Here is a 6,701-nt window from a genome sequence, read left to right as displayed (position 1 = left end):
ACTTGAACCTACGCAGAAAGAGGTGAGATGGCAGTATTCCGTAACAGGGAGCACTTTATACCACTAGGCCACTCGGGGCCCCTCTTCACATGTGTCCAATGTATGTATATTCACATGTATCATATGCATGTACCTTCACATGTTTCCTCTGCATATCTTCACATGTGTCCAATGTATATATATACACATGTATCCTATGTATGTACCTTCACATGTTTCCTGTGCATGTATCTTCACGTGTCCAATGTATGTATATTCACATGTATCCTATGCATGTATCTTCACATGTATCCTGTGCATGTATCTTCACATGTATCCTGTGCATGTATCTTCACATGTGTCCAGTGTATGTATATACACATGTAGCCTATGTAAGTACAGTCACATCTCAATGAATTATCTCCAGTATGAATCCTACTATGTCTCCTCTAAACAGAAATCACCATAAACAAATTATCACAAACTTCACATCTGAATCACTGGTTAATCTCCAGTATGTATTCTCAAGTGTGTCCTCAAGTTACCTTTTCGGAGGAACATTTTATAACAAATTTCACATTTAAATAGCTTTTCTCCAGTATGTATCCTCATATGCCTCTTCAACTCACTACCCTCTATAAACATTTCATTACATACTTCACATTTGAATGGTTTATCACCAGTATGTATGTTCTTGTGCCTATTCAAAGCACAATCAGTTTTGAACTTTTTATCACAAACTTCACATTTGAATGGTTGATCTCCAGTATGTATTCTCATATGAGTCTTTAAGTTCCCTTTTTGGGTGAACATTTTAGAACAATCTTCACATTTAAATAGTTTTTCTCCAGTATGTATCTTCACATGCCTGTTCAACACACTACTCTGTCTAAACATTTTACAACAAACTTTACATTTAAATGGTTTTTCTCCAGTATGTAACCTAACATGCGTCTTCAAAACACTGTTGCTGCTAAAAAATTTAGCACAAACTTTACATTTATATGGTGTCTCTCCAGCATGTATCATCACGTGCGTCTTCAAAGTACCATTGTGCCTAAACCTTTTATCACAAACTTTACATTTGAATGGTTTATCTCGAGTATGTAGTCTCAAGTGAGTCTTCATGGTACTACTCTGGAAGAACATTTTATGACAAACTTCACATTTGAATGGTTTCTCTCCAGTATGTATCCTAGTATGGCAGATCAGATCATTACTCTGTCTAAACATTTTATAACAAACTTCACATTTAAATGGTTTATCTCCAGTATGTAACCTACTATGCGTCTTCAATGCACTGCTGTCGCTATACAATTTATCACAAACATTACATTTATATGGTTTATTTCCAGTATGTACCCTCATGTGATTCTTCAAACGAAAACTGTGGATAAACAATTTATCGCACACTTCACATTTGAATGTTTTATCACCAATATCGATCTTCATGTGCCTCTTGAAATAAGAAATCTGCCCAAACAACTTAAAACAAACTTCACATTTAAATGTCTTATTTCCTCCATGTGTTCTCCTGTGCATCTTCCAATTCTTGCAGTCGGACATCCGGGGAATTGTCACGTGACATTCATCGCAACGCGGCCGCCATATTTGTTTAGGGGAAAACAAGTAATCACAATCCATTGTAAAATTCCTAAGAGCTGTTGTGCACCAGGTTGTCATTCCAACAAGAGGAAAAATCAGGCTCAAAAGTTTTATATCATACCCAATCAATCCTCACGAAGGGAAAGATGGTTACATGCAATCAGCAGAGCAAAGCTAAATCCTGACGGCAGTATTAATAAAAATAAACGCTGGTCTCCAAGATGCGGACACTGTTACGTTTGTTCAGCACATTTCATTCCTGGTAAGTATTATGCTAATTTATATCCCTTCATTTAAACCGTTATCTGATTTACTGTAAATGATGAGAAATGGAATTAAATTTTTTATAATATAACGTGTTCTACCGCACCCTGAAGTCAATTTCGTTTCACTAAGTACCCGTTCACAACGAGAGAGACACAAATTTACAAAACATTGGTACAAGTTTGTATATTGTATAACTTTAAATTAATCAAGATGAACAATTTGGTCAATAAATATTGAGATTTTTTAAAGTTCATAACGTTCCCATAAGTAATATATATATGCTTCTTTTAACAGTGAAATTGGCTGAACCATGTCAGGCAACGAAGAAGTTGAAGTTAATGGATGACAACAAACAAATGGATATACCATCTTGTTACTTCAGATGACAATGACACAGGAATCACAACACCTGGAAACAAAGTCACCTGAAGTTGAGTCAATTTCAACTGCACCACATTTTATGCCAATGAAACAACCATTGGAAAAATCTGAGAGAGAAATGCTATATATGGAAATTATCAATCTCAGAAAAGAAAGAAATGATGCCTTACAGAAAACATCAAGTCTGGAACATATAATTAGTGCTACCTCTCTTTCATCAGCTTCTGTAGAGGGAAATAATGATGCCTGCCAGATGATGACTGGCATTAGCTGGGATATAATTTTACAGCTGTTTACTTTTTTTAAGTACATGTATTACCAGTAAATGGTCAAATAAAGCCAGCCTGCCACTAAAGGAAAAACTGTTTTTAACACTTGTGAAACTACATCATAATGTGTCTCAAATCAACAACAATTGACTGCTTCTGGAAATGGATTGATCTCATGCATGCAAAAATTGGATTCATGATCAAGGGGACTGATAGAGAGACAATATTTAGCACAATACCGCGAGTGTTCAAATCCAAATTTCCTCGTCTGACTTCAATAATAGATTGTTTTGAAATATTCATTGAAGCACCCAAAAATTTATTGGCAAGGGCACAATGTTATCGTTCATACAAGAAACACTGCACAGTTAAAGTTTTTATTTATTGTACACCTCTTGGGTCCATCAGTTACATATCTAATGCATGGGGAGGCAGAGAACGTGTGATCGGATTGATGAAAAATAGATTACTGTATTGAAAGGGACTTTACCAATCAGATGTGTCAAAAGCATTAAAGATGAAAGCGTTGAATCGGTGTTATAGAGTTGTGACAACATAATAAAGGTGTGTGCTGCCCTAACTAATTTGTGGACTGGGATTGTGTTTAAAGAGTAAACCGGATCACAGAATATATATTTGAGATTTTTATTTCAATTGTTGCATTTCATGATGACATGTCAAATACATTATAAAAGAAATTTAAACATAATCCATGACAATAATTATTTACATGTACATGTATACTGTGACACAAATATTACAGAAATGTATTTTAATGCAATATTTTTATCATTAAACACACTCATATATGTAAATTACTACATTAAGTTGTCAGTACATTAATCACATTGAATACATTGAAATTCATTGACAAAATGAAAAGAAATGCCTCATGAGTTGTTATTTTTGTACACAGCTGACCGTATTTACATGCATCATAGTTTTGTTGATTGTTATTAAACAAACTTAACAGTAAATTGTTGTCTGTTTCATTTTTTTGCCAATTTCCATAAATTGAATCACACATCTTGTTTAAATCGATGCCTTCAATTTTCTCATTTTTTGCCGAATAAAAGCTTCGGAAGGATGGTGACAACTTACTAGATGTTGGCTCAGGTCCAAGAGAAACAAACCGACCACTGTACTCTTTAAAGGCACTCAAACCAACACAAGGTTCATCCAAACTAGCCAGTGCTTTCAGAAATCGATTCTGCTCTTAAGCGGTTGCTGGTTCTGGCATCTTTCTCATCTTTTTCTTAGATCTTTTTAGGGCCTCTTTGGCAGCAGTCTTATAAAATTGTATCTCAGCTATGTTTTTTGGGTTCTGCTTTCTTCACAAAACATGCATTCCATTCACATGGGCGGTCTGTGCAGGTGCTCGATGTATATCCCCGTCGCACTGCAGTTTCTATTTTAAACAGTAATGCACCAATGTGGGAACAAGTCTCTCCTAACCTATAATAAAGCAATAAAATGTTTTGTTAACATTATGATATAATATACTTAATTTGGTGCAACTATAGTCTTAAAATATGCATATGTATAACTATAAGGTTACAGATTTAGATTCTTTCTTTAAATTTATTGGGCTGTTTACAGAGTTAAGCATTTATCCCAGATTTTCCAGTATACAATGAAAAGAAATTGTTTGAGTAGGTGACAGTGTCCTTATTGTCTAAATTTATGTCATAGTAACTAAGTTACATGTACTTACCCAGCCATACAGTTACAATGTGCTGCAATAACAGGTCCTGATTTTTTTAATGCAACCCATGGGTGGTGGGGTTCTTCAGTCACTCTCCAAGAAGGCTTCACATCAGCTTTCAAAACATAATGTCCACTGTCAGTCTTCATGTGGAAAACAGTCTGAACCCACCCTGACACAAAAAAATTTGTGCCTCTAGAGACCTATAGTTCTCCATTGCCTCAGCAGAATAAATACCTGTAAATGAAAATGATAAGTTGTTTTAAATTTGAATAATTATGTAAAAACAATTAGTTGAATCTATTAAATGAAAATGTAAAAGATACATAGGCAATACCTTCTTTCTATTCTACAAATTCTTACACTACTAGCTTTGTCAACATGGTATTTACAAGTACCACTATTCACTATTTACAAGCATAAATTTATTGTAGTTTACCGTTATTTGCAACATTTAATAATATTATTATTTACATTCAAAGAAATACGTTAATTCACCCGTCAAATAAAATAAATACTTACTTGGATGTTTAATCAGGTAGTTATAAACATCGTGGTATTCAGTAGCTGGCCATTGTTTCGGGTCATTGATCCAGGTATCAGCGGGCACCTTATAAGGACAAATATCCATTGCAATCAACTTCAGTTTTACCAAGTACCTCTGTTGTGCGTCCGAAGCCAAATTGTCTTGATATTGGTAAGACATTTCAATTAAATTTAACAATTAATCTAATATAATAACTGAATTCTTCGAATTTCGATCTTTCATAAACGTGTCCCCCAAACAAATATGGCGGACGAGTTGCTATGTTGAGCACGTGACTCGATGACGTCAGTCCGACTGCGAGAATCACTACCGTCCCGATTACGATTGAATGCTTGGCCTATAGTATTTGTGTTAGAGCCCAGAAGCAAATTTTTTCGAGGCGTAAGGAATTTAGTCCCAGTTCTTTTGCATATATTGTCTTGGCAGTCACCTGGTGGACTTAACAGAATAAAGGAACGCAAAATGAAAGGGACATAACTCGAAAATAACCACAGAATTCCGCGCGCCTTTCGCCTTCAGTAGGACTCACGGTACTAATTCAATTCCTATTGGAAACTATGTCATGCCAACACAATTAAACATTCAATACCCTTAAAATTACTGACTTGTCATGATCCAACTTTACTTATTAATATAGACACATTCTTCATTACAGCTTTTGTGTAGAGAAAACCATATGACCCGTGGCATACTTTGCAACTGCAAGAGTTTGAAACATATTCTTTCAATATCGAACCAAAGAGCCATGCGCTGATTTCAGCCTCAAGTCTGTCAAGGTACTGAAATCTGATCGATAAAACAATGTCTCTGGTGGGGTGGGGGTGGGGTCGGGGGAATGAGGTGGTTATTGATTTTTGTAAAAAAAAAATTATAGTTTGTCATTTTCGTCTTTTTCTTGGGGTTCTTCTTCCACGGTATCCTCCCATTCTCAACATAACACTTTTCTTAAAATCTTAGTTCATTATCAATCAATCCTGGTCAGCCAAACCCTTGTATATCTTCGCACTAATGGTTTCGGATCCCTTACAAAGAAATCTCAGAATAATTCGTAAATAATGTAAATTTTATTAAAAAGTTCATTTACACTTTTGAATCATCACAATACCTGCCCTGATAATCAAAACTTAAATCTCTTCATCGTTACAGACATGCCACTTCCCTCAGGCATTTATGTGTTTAAAGAACGCTATTTAATTGAGCCTTCGGGTCGTTGGACAATGATTGTAAGTCACTAACGATATGAATGAAGGGCTTTCATGAGTGGGAATGGACCCAAGACACACTCATGGTATAAGAGGTGGTATTCAGTCAGCTATCGACTGTTCCAGGAGTCTACCCAAGCAGTATGTGACGCCCGTTGCGATTGGTCGCTACGGTGACGTCACATCGGGACACCTAGACTGACAAGTGGAAATGGTTCCACAAGTCCGTCAAGGTATGGGAGGTCCGGGAGTGGCAAGAAAGGAAAGGAAACCGAAAGTAAGCGCAAACGTCACAGGGCCCTCAAAAACCAGCCCGTATTTGATCAAATTTTGTCCAGTTATGCTAGTGGTCTGTAAAAATGCCAATAATGTGTTAGCCACCTGTGCAATTATATCAAATAGAATAAGCCTTGAAAATGTTCCTTTTTCCTATCAATCTAATAATGCTAGTACATAGTGTACATATATAATTCCCGACATTTACTAATACTAATATGTTAGCGACATATAAAAAAATTAGACACTATTAGGTGGATAAAATTTTAATTTTGATGCGGTGGATAAAAGGATTAAATCAGTGTCATAGTTTTATCAAGCAGCGAGACCAAGCCACAATTGTTCCCTTAAAATAATTGGCAATTCCCTAGCCATGAGAAGGGCTTTTTATGTCAGCAGCTTGAAGGTGTCCGTGTGGTTCTCGTAATCCCAGGTATCTGCCGGAATGCGTCTTTCCTCGTATGTTTCTG

General features: G+C 35.9%; 2 long non-coding RNA genes across 2 annotated transcripts; one reads left to right on the top strand and one right to left on the bottom strand.

Moving 5' to 3' along the window:
- The first annotated feature begins 1,522 nt into the window (after positions 1-1,522).
- On the top strand, positions 1,523-3,478 carry LOC149784804 (uncharacterized). The gene is made up of 2 exons (XR_016413961.1): positions 1,523-1,846; positions 2,146-3,478. It is a non-coding gene; the product is annotated as an uncharacterized LOC149784804 (long non-coding RNA).
- A 131-nt stretch (positions 3,479-3,609) lies between these two features.
- Positions 3,610-4,990, bottom strand: LOC149784803 (uncharacterized). The gene is made up of 3 exons (XR_016413959.1): positions 4,729-4,990; positions 4,216-4,443; positions 3,610-3,956 (listed from the first exon to the last, which is right to left on the bottom strand). It is a non-coding gene; the product is annotated as an uncharacterized LOC149784803 (long non-coding RNA).
- Positions 4,991-6,701: the final 1,711 nt, after the last annotated feature.

This window comes from Sinohyriopsis cumingii, chromosome 14 (assembly GCF_028554795.1).
Source record: "Sinohyriopsis cumingii isolate HCF-2022 chromosome 14, ASM2855479v2, whole genome shotgun sequence".
NCBI classification, from domain to species: Eukaryota; Metazoa; Mollusca; class Bivalvia; order Unionida; family Unionidae; genus Sinohyriopsis; species Sinohyriopsis cumingii.
The sequence above is the reverse complement of the archived record's forward strand: the minus strand, read 5'-3'. Positions and strand labels throughout refer to the sequence as shown.